The sequence below is a fragment of the Micrasema longulum genome, unplaced genomic scaffold (genome assembly GCF_059751315.1).
Source record: "Micrasema longulum isolate JH-2025_06_02 unplaced genomic scaffold, ASM5975131v1 h1tg000725l, whole genome shotgun sequence".
In the NCBI taxonomy this organism is placed as follows: domain Eukaryota; kingdom Metazoa; phylum Arthropoda; class Insecta; order Trichoptera; family Brachycentridae; genus Micrasema; species Micrasema longulum.
The window spans coordinates 861,172-874,750 of record NW_028277921.1 but is presented as its reverse complement, the minus strand read 5'-3'; the positions used below and the strand labels follow the sequence as shown (position 1 = coordinate 874,750).

The following is a 13,579-nucleotide window of genomic DNA, read 5'->3' as shown; positions in this document are numbered from 1 at the left end:
TAAACTATTTTATTGTGTAATTTGATTTTTACATTTAGTTTTATATCGTTATAAGCTTCTAATGAACGTGTTTTGTAATTTTTCACTTTTTTTTTATCAAAACCATACAAAAATTAATATTTAAATTATCAAGTCCTACTGAACTGAATAAAATGCAATTAGTTAGCAGGTGCTTATAGTTAAGTTATAATATATACAAAATATTATCTCTTAAATTCTATTAACACAAAAACTCTTATTACTATGAAAAAAAAATATATGAAAATATTAATAGTCCAAATAAAAAAGAAAAACACAAAAAAAAACTTTTGTTTCATAATTTTTTGTTAAAAAAAATGCATATTTTGAAAAAATAATCAAACCAAATACCTATGTTCATATTATAAGTTTCGTAAAAGGCAAATTTGCTGTTTGTGTTATTAAAATAAAATATATGATCATCATCGTCATTTCCATTTCCGCACCTAATAATGCATAGGGCACTGCATTGGTACACCAATCGCAGCGTATCTTGATCATTTTTGTTACATGAAAGTAAGATGATCAGTCTTACGTTCAGGTACCAGTCCATGGACTATGAAATATTCTAATGTAAAAACACTCTTTCAAATAAATATTTCATGTCAACTATGTCGGGAATCGAACCCGAGACCTCTTCATGGTAGGCAAACGCGCTGAATATTACACTACGAGGTCGACAAAATATATGATAGCTCACTGAAACGAACGTATTAACTTCTAAAGAAATTTAAATCTACGTATAAGTATGTGTTAAAGGCGTATTAATTCTTTTAGCTGAATTTGATTCATAATATTATCATTATACAAACATCGATAAAATCTTTCACGTAAAAAAAAATTTTTGCCTTTAAGTCTTATATTATAGCATAAACGTTGCTTGAAAAAAAATGTGTTTTGAGATTTTGCGAGAAAAAAGCGATAATAGATAAAATTAAATGTTAGTTGCTGTACATTACACAAAAATGAAAAAAATGAACGTTTTCTAGAAAATTTTTGGAAAAGTAAAAAAATAAAAAAGTTAACTATAAAATCACCAAATTTGTTCATTTTATACTAGAGCACCTACCATGTTTTAAAATAAAATATGAAAAAAAACTATAGTACGTACCGTTCAAAATAATCTCCATTTTCTTTTAACAACAAGACCGTAGCGCCACAATTAGCGAATGAATCTAACCTATATAAATGTATGTACTTTAAAATGCAATCATTAGTAAACGCATGAATTATTCAGACCAATTAAGCATGCATTTGTCAAGTTGATTATCCTGTAACACTTCCATGACGTCATCGTTCTAAAATTCTGCAGTGGATTTATAGCGTTTAGCTTGTATGAAGTAAAACAATTCCTGTCCTGACAATTCCAGTAATCTACTACATTTTTGTGATAATAGATTTATCTAGACTTTGTTAAGTTTGTAAATAAGTTTAATTATGAATACTATTATTTTTCGATAAGTTATAAGTAACTTTTCCGGCTTCTCATAACCTAAAACAACAAGCCATATGTTTGCAGATTTATTCATTTGAATCCGGTACACGGTTTTACAATGTTTGGGCAATACATTGAATATGTTGGGTAACAAAACCAAAATTTTCTTTGCCTGAATTCAGAACTTGGGGTTGATCCTTTGACCCATTCTCTAGTTTGACTCCTGGGCCTCGATTATAATGGGAAGATAAAATTTATCTTCAATTTTATCTACAAAGTAAAATTAAGTTTTTTTTATGAAAAAAAAAATATATTTTTACAATTTTTCGTTTCTAAGCGTGTTCAATTACCGGTTACTGATGAATGTATTTTAAATTTTTATACAAATATACACTATTTTGTACTTAAATATAGATTTTAGCTTATAGCGTCTCATACCCGTATGCAGAGACAAACCTCAAGGTGAGGAAAGTACATTCTATTGTCTTCACCTTCGGGTTATTCTCAGCATTTGAAATTAGAATGTACTTTCCTTACGTTAAGTTTTGTCTCTGCATACGGGTATCAGTGTATACCGAAGAAGATAGCCGTTCATAATCGCAGCTCTGTTAGTGTGGGTGTGTCTCTTTATGATTTAGCAGAAAAATTTACTTTTACATACAACATAAAAATATACAATTGCCTATTATCTAAAATCCTGAATTCTTTAAATAACTTATCGATGGGCTACCTGAAAGGCTTTAATAAAAATATTTTGATGATTAATTCATTTTAGCATTTAATTTTTTACTAAATTCTACGTGATATTAATTTCATGTTAGTTGAAAACAAACATTACATAGAATTACGTCAATATAGTGTAATTATAATTTATTTTAAACTTGTCATTAGACACGATATTGTTTTATTAATTAATATAGTTTCATAAAATGGTACGTGTTTCTTTTCTTCTCGACATGCAAAAACGATATCACGCATTTTCTCCATATAAACAATTATCAAAACATTAAATTGACTATAAACAAACTGCTGAGGCGAGCGGATGTAAAATCGCTGAGAAACAAAGAATTAGAGCACGACTTTAAAATCTCATTAGAAAATATACAAGTGAAAACACTCTCAGTTCAATCAGTCAGAAGTAAAGACAAGTCGAACATACGCACAGTCACATAACACAGTGAATCAGCTAAAACATGAACTTCAATTACTCAGTTCAGACATTGCAGTTACGATATTATGTAGTTCGGACAGTCACAGTGAGATCCAGCATAGTCCAGTTCAGTACTCAGTGACTTCAACTTAAAACATCCACCCAGTTACTCTCTCTGTTAATGTATTAATTGATCATGTAATAAATACAATTCAACCCTCAACATCGTTCTCTTTTGTAACCTCCAACTGAGTAAAAGTTCCCGTGCTATCATCAAGCATCAAAGCCCACAAGACTGCCAAAGTGCACTTATTTTTCATAGAAGTTTAAATAACTAAAATAAAACAATGAATTATATTACTCTAAGGTTTACCATCGAATACATTTCTTTGCTGCAGTCAGATAGATGGAATTATAGGTTTTTGGTGATCACTCGAGTCCCAATTTCTTTACCTGTAATCCTTTTTTCAACTTTTATCACACGCTTACGAAAGAAAACTCCTCGTTTTAAATCCCCACTCTAATTCCTGCCTTAGTCCTGATTCAGCCCCACAGACAGCCTAAGTATTCTGCTTGTCAAACATAAAGGATACGACTAGGGGCGGTTTATAATGGGGATTATGTCGCAGTTAGACCTTATCTCGTTTTATTTCTAACCTCAAATAAAAGGGATGATACGAGTATAATGATATTACATACCTTTGCGAATATTTTTCTTAGTAGTTTACTCAGTATACAATGTTACAAATAAATACAATTTTTATAATATTTGCATCAACGTTTCCCATTACGTGAGGAAAAAACTATGTTTATGTACATAATGTACAAATTTATTTATCTATATGTTTTATATATATATATATATATATATATATTTGTTTATACATATTTATATATGTATATATATTAACATATAACAACAGAGATAAAGAACATTTAAGATGAGGTAATATAGAAGTCTAGGCATCTACAGGGCTTATGACTTGCCAATGGCTGGTTTAAGTGGCCTAAATAATTTGATTAATAATCGAATATAATGATATTAATCTTACGCTTAAAGGCACCATTAAAGCAAAGATTTGATATGGGGATCCCAACCCGGGACCTTAAAATTGGTAAGCTAACACTCTAACCACTAAACTTTTATCCTAAAAAATCGGGTTGTGGTCCCGTGGCTAGTGTCTCGGACTCACGGACCAAAGGTCCGAGGTTCGAATTCCACTCTACCCCAACTTGATTCCATTTTATAATAGTGAGTTATTTACAACTCGTTGAAAATGGCCCTCAAAATTAAATATTTGGGTAAATCATAAGAAAGCAAATATTTCTTTTTAAAAAAAAAAAATTTAAAAAAATCCTCACTCGAGTTCCTATTTTGGGATTTTAGCCTGAGAATTGCGATCTAGTTTTAAGGGTTCTGATTCTATTTCACACACAAAACTGTATTCTTCATACGCATGAACACAGATAAAATAGCCAATCTTACAGCGTGTAAAATTATGACGCAAACCCCGTGAATGCCTTTATTTATGTATTATCTTCCCAAAATAAAATCCAATCTGTGACGCCAGTTTCACAGCTGATCGTCTTCACAACTGCGCCATGGTGCTGGTCTTTGAATAGTTTTACTGCGTAGTAATTTGGTGCAAATTTCCTAAATAAAATTTGATTTGCCGACCGGTTTCAGAACACGCCTGTTCCTTTATCAGGTTAATAATGCTTTTGCAACGAAAATCAATTCTCGCGTTCGTTTCCCTTATCCGACTGGTTCTAAGTAAGGCACGTATTATGTAAATCCTCGAATTTAGACGTCAGGGCTGGATTGGGTATTTGCATACGCAAACTGGCACGAGGAACTTTCTAGTGCATATGGCTCATTGGAATTTCACCTCACTTAATAGTACCCCACTTCTCTACTACGGTTTTCTAAGAGTTTTGTCTAGTCCGAACAAAGGAATAATAAGGCACTTTTAAGTTTGTGACAAATGCAATGAGGATCTTCACCCTTACGGAAAATAATACAAAAATGTTTTCTTACGCGTGGTAAGTTTTTTGTTTTTAAATGTACGAAAATAATATTAAAATATATTTTAATAAAAACCAACTACTTTGAACGACGTCGCTAGTTCATATAAATCAACCAATGATAAGAGAGTCGTGAAAGATTTCCGGTTTACTTATCATCAAAGGCAGAACTAACCGAGAAGAAGCGGAAGAGAACTTGTGATGTCACACGCGGATCGATTTCAGAAAAAACATAACCTTAAAAAGTCATGGCGCTGATAATACGCCACACTAAGATTTTTAACAAAAAAAATTACTTAGTTTAATAGTATATTAACAAATTAAAAAACCACTGAATTTTGTTTTGTTTTGTATTTAAATCTTGAAAATAATAATTCTGCAATTACTTCGGATTCCACATACGGTGCGAATTACATCAATTCAAACAGCGGGTTATTAAGTCAATAGGTACTTTTGCAATTATGTGTCTATTTTTGGCGGCAATATCAAGCTGGAAAAGTCTCCGTAATTTGAAACCCGAACGTATCTGCTTGCATTCAGTTATTGGTTACTGGCGCATCCTGGCTTAACGTAGCGCCGCGGTCTACATTGTGATTGGTTCTCCATTTATATTGAGAATCAAGCCAACCAATCCGAGACCATTCGGATTCACTTTATTTCAGGATTGCGGGTTTTTAGAATCCGGATCGAGATTCGAAAATAGTTCGAGCGTAAACATTGTCATGAGAATTAAAACATCTGTTGTTCTTTTCTTTAAACATTTTTATCGTCATTTCCTTAGCCACAACTAAGGACGCATAGGGCACTGCATTGATACTGTAATCTCATTGTATAAGCAATAATTTACTTTAATTTTAATTAATAAGGAGGTATGGTAGTTACCCGTGGCTCACTCCCGATATGGCTCTATCTATGCCCCATGGGCATGCTTGGGACCAACAGTTAGCATCTTATAAGGGACTGATCCATTTTTACTGATATGAGGATTTATTGAAAACTCCGCCATTTTTGAGAGTATCAATTGAACGTAGTTATACAGAAAGCAACCAGTCCACAATTATAAAAAATGGTATTGGTGTTATTGAGTGCAGTAATGTATATTCTATGTTTGGCTAAAAACCGCCAGGCCGCTTTCTTAGAAAAAAAATGTTATAATCGCCTTGTGAAAATAGTGTTGATCACAAAAATGGCATTTCTCAATATGCAGAAAACATCCACAGCACTAGAAAAATCTTACGGTATGGATGCTGATAGGAAGATTTATACCTCCAGAAATCTTGTTCTCTCAAATAAATTAAAGTGGTAGGTACTTAAATATGTTAATTTTATAAATTGATTAAAAGCTGTAATAAAAAAATACTTTTTAATACAGAATTTTCATACATTCCAAATTTGAATGAGATATTCAATTTAAGATCTCGCTTTTTTCTACAAAACGCATATTTTAGGTTTTTAATTTCTAAGATTTCAAAATTGTCTAATATTAATAGTATATTTTTATCATGAAGAACTTTTAATGTAATATCTTTATTGATATTATGATTTTATTTTATATTATTTGTTTATTTTTCTTGAAAAATTTTTCCCTTGATTTAAAATAATAATAAAAAAGTATAGTTTTCCCTTTTGAGTAAAATTCAAAACATAAATTATTTCAATATGGATTTACAAAGTAATCGACGATATTATTTTTTATCATGTCCGAAAATCCAATTTTATTAATAATCATTCTATAACGACTTTGAGATTTTCATATTTTTTCAGTTCATTTACACTATATCATAATTAATGTATCTAATTATACTAGTCCCTTAAATAATATTTTCTAAATAATAAAGCAAATTAATAATTTCTTACGTATCAATGATATTGATAAAATAATTCAATTTATCTACAGCGGTCTAATCTCCTATCAAAATAAATATCGGTTTTTAGACAGATCTATTCACTCGATAAGTTTTCTTCGTTTGATAAATTGACTTTATTGAATTGGTAGAGCTAGCAGCTCGATTCGTCCTATTAGTACCGACGTGAATTGAAATTCCACGAAGGGATCATAACATTTATTAATTACACCCTTCCATCAGCGATAATTAGTCCTTCGAAGGATAAAATGTGTTTGGATTAATCAAAATTTCTGAATGGGAAATATGATATGAAAACAAAACGTTTTGAACCAGTGATGTAGCACTAAAACTCCCTTTGATCGCAAACAGAGAAATGTTTGAGCAATTGTTAAATAATTCTGATAACCGACGGTATTATTACGGAATTGAATGAACGAATTGCATTGAATCGTCTTATACCCACCTACATAATTTATCAAATGAATGAAACGATCAAGCATTGTTTCACAGCACTGAATATTAATTTGTAGATAGTAAAAGTCCCCTGGAAGATACCGCTCTACGATATTAATATTAATAATGACAATAATTTTACACAACTGCTTTTGCTGTTAAGCTTTTGTCTTTGTATCTCTTTATACTTAGATCCTATTCCAGTATTTTAATATGTGCCCAATAAATTAGTTAACAAGGCTTAATGTATTCTAAAACAATTTCAACATTCTACTTTGTTTTAAATCACTAAATTCATTTAAAATATCCTAATCTTTTTATCCATATATCCATACATTTTTATCATTTTGTTACAAGTGTAGGATTCGGTAATTGGGGGTTTGAGCCTCTACCTCAGTTAGAGATTGGCAGGAGACACGAAGTTGCTGTTTAATGCGTATTTATAACATGGCAAAAAGATATAGTACTTGGTTGTGTAGCCCAAGAGTAGTGGCGATGATGGGTTCAAGAGACTGCACTTGAACTCATGCTGGAACTGAGTGACTGCGTTGAATTAGACTTGTTGAGCTGACTGAACTGAACTGGGCGTTGCCACGCCTCGAGGTCTCTTTTTAGGCCACGTTCCTCTGTTCGTCATATCTCCATAGTAAGGCCGATGTTAATGTAATGCAGGACGATTCTTCCGTATTTCGCAGAATGTAATGATTGTATTCAATAGAAAATACTGACTTGCTTCTTGAAGTCATGACTCTATATTTCAGGTGAAATTATTGAGCACGTGTAGGTGTGTCATCGATCATGAACTATGAACCCCAAACAAGGATTAATGTTGATTTATTTATTTACAAATATTTCGGCATTGATTTTATTTGAGATTGATGAATTTGTGGGAATTTCAAGAGCGTATAATAATCATTAATTCTTTTGAAATTTATTTCAACAGAGAGGGAAAATTTTTGAGAAGGGGATATAAAAGTCTAGGCATTTACAGGGCTTATGACCTGTCGTTGGCTGGTTTAAGTGGCCACTTTACTCACTGTGTAACATTCACCATTCTGCCCATGTTTGAACATCCACATTTCCTTAAATCTTCCATCTTAGAGGAAATGTGGATGTTCAAACATGGGCAGAATAGTGAATGTTACAGTGTGTAACGTGGCCACTTAAACCAGCCAATGACAGGTCATAAGCCCTGTAAATGCCTAGACTTCCATATCCCCTTCTCAAAAAATTTCCCTCTCTGTTGAAATAAATTTAAATATGAACAACTCCCTAGGGAAGAAATCCAGCCAGTCTGCAAGCATTTGGACATATTTAAACATTGTTGTATCATTAATTCTATTCATTTCAGTAAGATTTCGTTTTATCAATTTTTGACATTTCTAGTATTTACATTTCTTTTATTTCCTGCGGTAACTATGCTATTATATACTTTTAAACCTTTGTACATTGAGTTTCCAAACTCCGTTTATCTCTACATTCGTAATGTTTTTAAAATATCTAAATATTTAAAGACATGCGGTAACGGGTCACAAACCCTGTAAATGCCTATACTATCACATTCCTTTCTTCAAAATGTGTTCCTTCTTTGTTACAATGATTTTGTATTTATATTCATAGTTTCACGTGCATAATTTGATTATTTTTTATTTCATTTTATCACTTATATATTTAATAATTAAAATTATGAATAAATAACCTTATGTTTGTATTATAACACAAACAATCATATAATTAGTATACGAAATAATAATTTGATATTTGTTTAAAATTCATATTAAAAACAAGAGAAACATTAGAAAGATTTGATGAGTATTAAAAGATAATATTATACGAGTACTGTAAAGGGAATTTTAGTTAAATATTATTTTAAAATTATAACTCTTATGCTTAAAAAAATGTAAAATAGTTATACACCAATATATTTTATATAAGAATTATTAAATCCTAGTAAAATGAACTTTATGAACACAATGAAATATTACTGAGGTGATATTTCAGGAAAATGGTGCCTTGTAAAATGTTACCATCTTCATTTCATAATATGAAATTGGTTGATGGAAGAATACTCCATTGTGTTTTAATTAGGAATGCTAAACAACTGGTGTGAATGAAGATTGATGGCGTCAGGGGTCGTCTTTTGTCTCGATCGCCTATTTATAACAATTTCTTGCAAATACAATCCCTTACAGTGTGGTGAGATATTAGATTACTGATGTATGTGTCGAAGCTTGTTTTCGGAAGCTTTCCCTAAAGACAATATCAAATTATTTCAGTTTTTCCATTGGGAAATTTTAGTGACAGTATTTATTCGGAATAAAAATATTTTTTGTTTTATGGAAAAAGTGTTCCTCATTCCAAAGTATCTTGGAGAAATATTCAGGATGTACAAAATTTACTGATTGGAAATATTTAATGTGTAAAAAAACTGCATAAAAAAGCAATAAAACTAAATACTTACTAACTTACTAATATACAAAATGCTTAAATTAACCTTCTTGAAATGAACAAAAAAAAAATATTATATACATTAGGGTGGTTCGATTTATAATTTTTTGGAAATCAAAAACGGCCCTATGCGGAAAAAATGTTCTATAGCCTAAAGATTACGGGAAAAATAAACAAAAAAAAAATTTTTTCTTGGGTATTTTACCATTTTCATTTTCATATTTTTTTTTTGGGTAAGCAAATTTTTTTAGTATTTATTGCAAAGATAAAGCATAAACAAATTGGATGAATTTTTTTAATGTGCCTTCTCTTACTACCTTCAAGAAACGTCTCAAACATTACAAAATATCCCTAGAACCTTCGTTAATTTCATTGTTTTCTTTTTGTTGTAAAAAAAATAATTTATTACTTTTCTTTCCTGGTTCTTTTTCCCTTTAAAATTTATCAGATGCCACATTCTTTAAAATGTACATTATGGATTTTTTATTTTTATTTGTGCAAGCCTTAACTCCCCATTAGCAAACAGTTGTTATCTTCAATTAATTTAATTTTTTCATGTGTGTATTTTATATACGAATTTCGGACCAACTTTTTTAAAACTTGTTTTTTCGGCTGGAAGATGCTTATAGCAATAAGTCCACCAAAATACGTTTTATTTCTACTTTAATAATTTTGGCGCTGCAACAGGCCATAAAGCTTAATTGCAGTGGTGAATTACATGACAACGCCCAAGCTCAAGAAAAATCTTTTTTTTTTGTGTTCTCACTGTCAAACATCTTAACCAATACACCACAGAAGCCACCTTTCAAATAATAAATAAACAATGTTTTTAACAATCTGACAGTGACTTATCCGATTTTAACTTTTTATTAAGAAATTGTTGTGCTTAGGTGGGCGTAGCTTCAGCAGCTTGGTATTTATTTACGTTTTCTCCTGTCATCACATTTTCTCGATTACCTGAATCATCTCTAAGATTTGCATGTCATTGCCTGTCGATCAATCTAGCATTAAATTAATTTCTCGTACATTTTCAATGTTGACAGCATTTGGAAACCGCTTCCTATAATGACACTTTTAGTAATTCTCTCGTGGTTTATTGTCCGAGATGGGTTAAGAAATTTATTTAATTTTATCAAGCATATAACGGGTGCATATTTGTCGCGATATAACTTTTGCTTAGTAAGACTAATGATGACAGTTTTTTATACGTTATCAGTGCTATGTAACAATACGCAAAATTAAACGCCTTATTTATTTATACTTTTACATTGTTTGTATTCTTTTTTATACCGAATAATGTTTCAATATTTTGAATATATAACACATGTGTATGTATTATAAACTGCACGCGAGTTAGGTTAAAAAAAAAAACACAAAAAAACTCGCCCTATCTTACCCCCTCACAGGGGTGCCCCGTGCGAGGGAAACATTTTACAAAATGAGAAACATGCCTAAGATTAGCTATTTAACAAAGTAAACATAATAATAACAATGAAAAAAACGTAATTTATCCAATTAACCTAATTAACATAATAAACAATAAAAAACTTAAATAATCATAAAAAACGTTACCAATTTATAGACCAATAGAACAAATTTCATACACAGTACACACATTTTACCTATTTGGCTTGGTCCACTCATCGGTCCGTGCGCAACCCACCTCCACTATCATTTTCTTAATAGCAATTTTATATTGTGAGAACTTACTAATTGTCCTTATGGAGAATGAAAGTAGATTGTTCACTTTAACCGAGTAGTAGGCTAATCCTCTTTGACCGAAGGTCAAGGATTTACTCGAATAACACTTGCAAATTATCTTTAAAAATTCGTGTTAATGTCATTGAGATATAATATAAAGAGATGACACTCCATACAATTACGAGCTAAAAAGTCGTCCCCAAAAAAAAGGAATGACCAGCGAAGGGAGCCGGTATTATCATGTCATATCACGTCGACTTTGGTAAGAAAAAAAAAGTACAGTAAAAAGCACGGACTGTTTACATCGGTCTACTGTAAGTTCTATTCAGTATATCGCTCTTTTTCGCATACGCGTCACCTTTGTTTATCGTTACACTATACGCCTGACTAACTAAACAGGACAGAGACAGAAGATAGCTTACAATTCGGAAATATCACATTTTTCGTTTTACATTTGAAAAATAATAAAGGTCTATGAAATACAGTCCAGTAAAAAATATTTTTCAATTTGTTCTTTTGAATTCCCGCAAAAATAGTCATTCCATTGGCCATGCCCTTAATACGTCACGATTCATGTTTATTTGTTCCTGGCCATTGAAATTTGTTTAAAACATTATCACGAATCTTGACGTCACAACAACCAAGGCCAAACATTTCGCGTTTTTCTAGCAACGAATTTTTATTAAATTTCTTTTTAAAATTTATATTTGCAAAATATGTCTCCACAATATCCATATTGATTTTTAAAATACAATTAATTATTCTAAATCTATTTCATACATTTTTATCGGTATTCGTTGAATGCGATATTTCCCTTTTACGTTGTACGTATATTAATACTGATAACATATAATTAAACATTTTTAACATTAAAAGTGCTATTTTAAACAAGTATTGATTAATATAAAAATGTTACTTACCAAAAAAAAATTATACCATTGCTTTTTCAGATCGATTATTGCAGTATCTTAGCGTTCATATGGGCGTTTTAGTAATTGCGAGGAGAAAAGTACCGGGGAAATGTTCGCAACAGACTAAAGTGCGTTCTATCAAACATTTGCCAATTGGCCTTAGGTTGAGGGACCATATTTCGACCTCTGGTGTTTACTCTAGTTACATACCTCAATGGTTCATTTCAACAAATTTATAGTAGGGCTAATCAAGAAATTATGAATTTACTGCGTGGCAAGTTGGGCGACAACATTATTTCCATTAAAAAAACAATTTTCATTAAGCTACGTTAAGTTTGTTGTCTGTGGAAACAAACCAAAAACACTTGGAGCATTGGGAGCCAATCTAACATGCACCATTTTGAAAATAACGCCGAATTTATTGGAGAAGCTGGTCAAAAATTGGACAGACAGAATGCGCTTCGGAACTGCTGGTCGCGGAGAACATTGATCAAATAGCGTTTTCTTTTTAAATGTTCTTATTATGAAAAACAATGGTTGGTTCTTCATAAGCTCCTGGCGTCACTGCAACCTGTGTAGAATTATTGTGAAGGGTTCTCGTTAACTAGTTCTCGCCCTCCAATCCCAGATTCTCAAAATATAAGCCTATTAGGTAGGGGCTGAGCGCTCTAACATCCTCAGGTTTAACCAATTGCCCCCGAGGATGCGGCATCTTTTGTAATATAAAGCATGACATTCACATAAAATGTAAACAGGTGTTTTATTATCGGCACTGCAGAACCTTCATTCAAAAATTTAAGAAAATTTAATTCTATCATGGTGTTTATTCAGTCTGTAAGGGTTTACTTGCCTGTACAGTCCTTTAGTGGGGCTCTAGTGATAACCCTCACTCGATTTCGAAAAAAAAATATTAGGTCAAAAGCAAACCTCTGAGAGTACGTCTTTAAAAAGAAGGATTTCAATTTTTTTATGTTGAATCTGGATAAAAGAAACACCCGGTACATTGTTTTTGACGCACAATTTCTATACGAGAAAGTTAAAAGCCTTACAATGTTTGTCATTTTCAATACCTTGCAGACCTGAATAAGCGGTTTTTCATAAACATTTTGTTTACCTCGCTTGTTTATTTAGTCATGCAAATGTTTTCAGCCGAGACGAATATTATTAGGTAGGGAAAAAAGTTATTTGTCAACAAACGTATGTTTTCGAATTTTATTATTTATTCATTTCCGCATTCACACTATATGAAAAGAAAATAACAATGTTGCGAAATAATAAATGATAAGGAAAAAAAAGAATTAATGTTTATAGAAAAAAAACAGTAATAGAGAACTACTGAACAATTATGACCTTATATGCCATGCCGGTTAAGACGTATGTAGCCAATGCGTAAACGCGTGTGAGTGGATCCAAAGTTCATTGCTTATTGTAGCTTATTGGGCGTTGTCATTTAAAAGCTTAGGGCTTTTTGGCAAAATATAGCAGCGAAGCAGTTTACCCACCGAGTCTTGAACATATCAGAGGCACTGCAGTACCTAGACAGTCCAAACAATACGCTTTGTTTTAGGTGCCCCTTTAGTTGTTCCACATC

The 13,579-nt window shown here is 31.5% G+C and overlaps 1 protein-coding gene across 1 annotated transcript in view; it reads left to right on the top strand.

Moving 5' to 3' along the window:
* The window catches only part of LOC148279400 (uncharacterized), a 249,363-nt gene that overhangs the window by 182,477 nt on the left and 53,307 nt on the right, over nt 1-13,579 (top strand). The gene's annotated exons all lie outside the window — the stretch shown is intronic.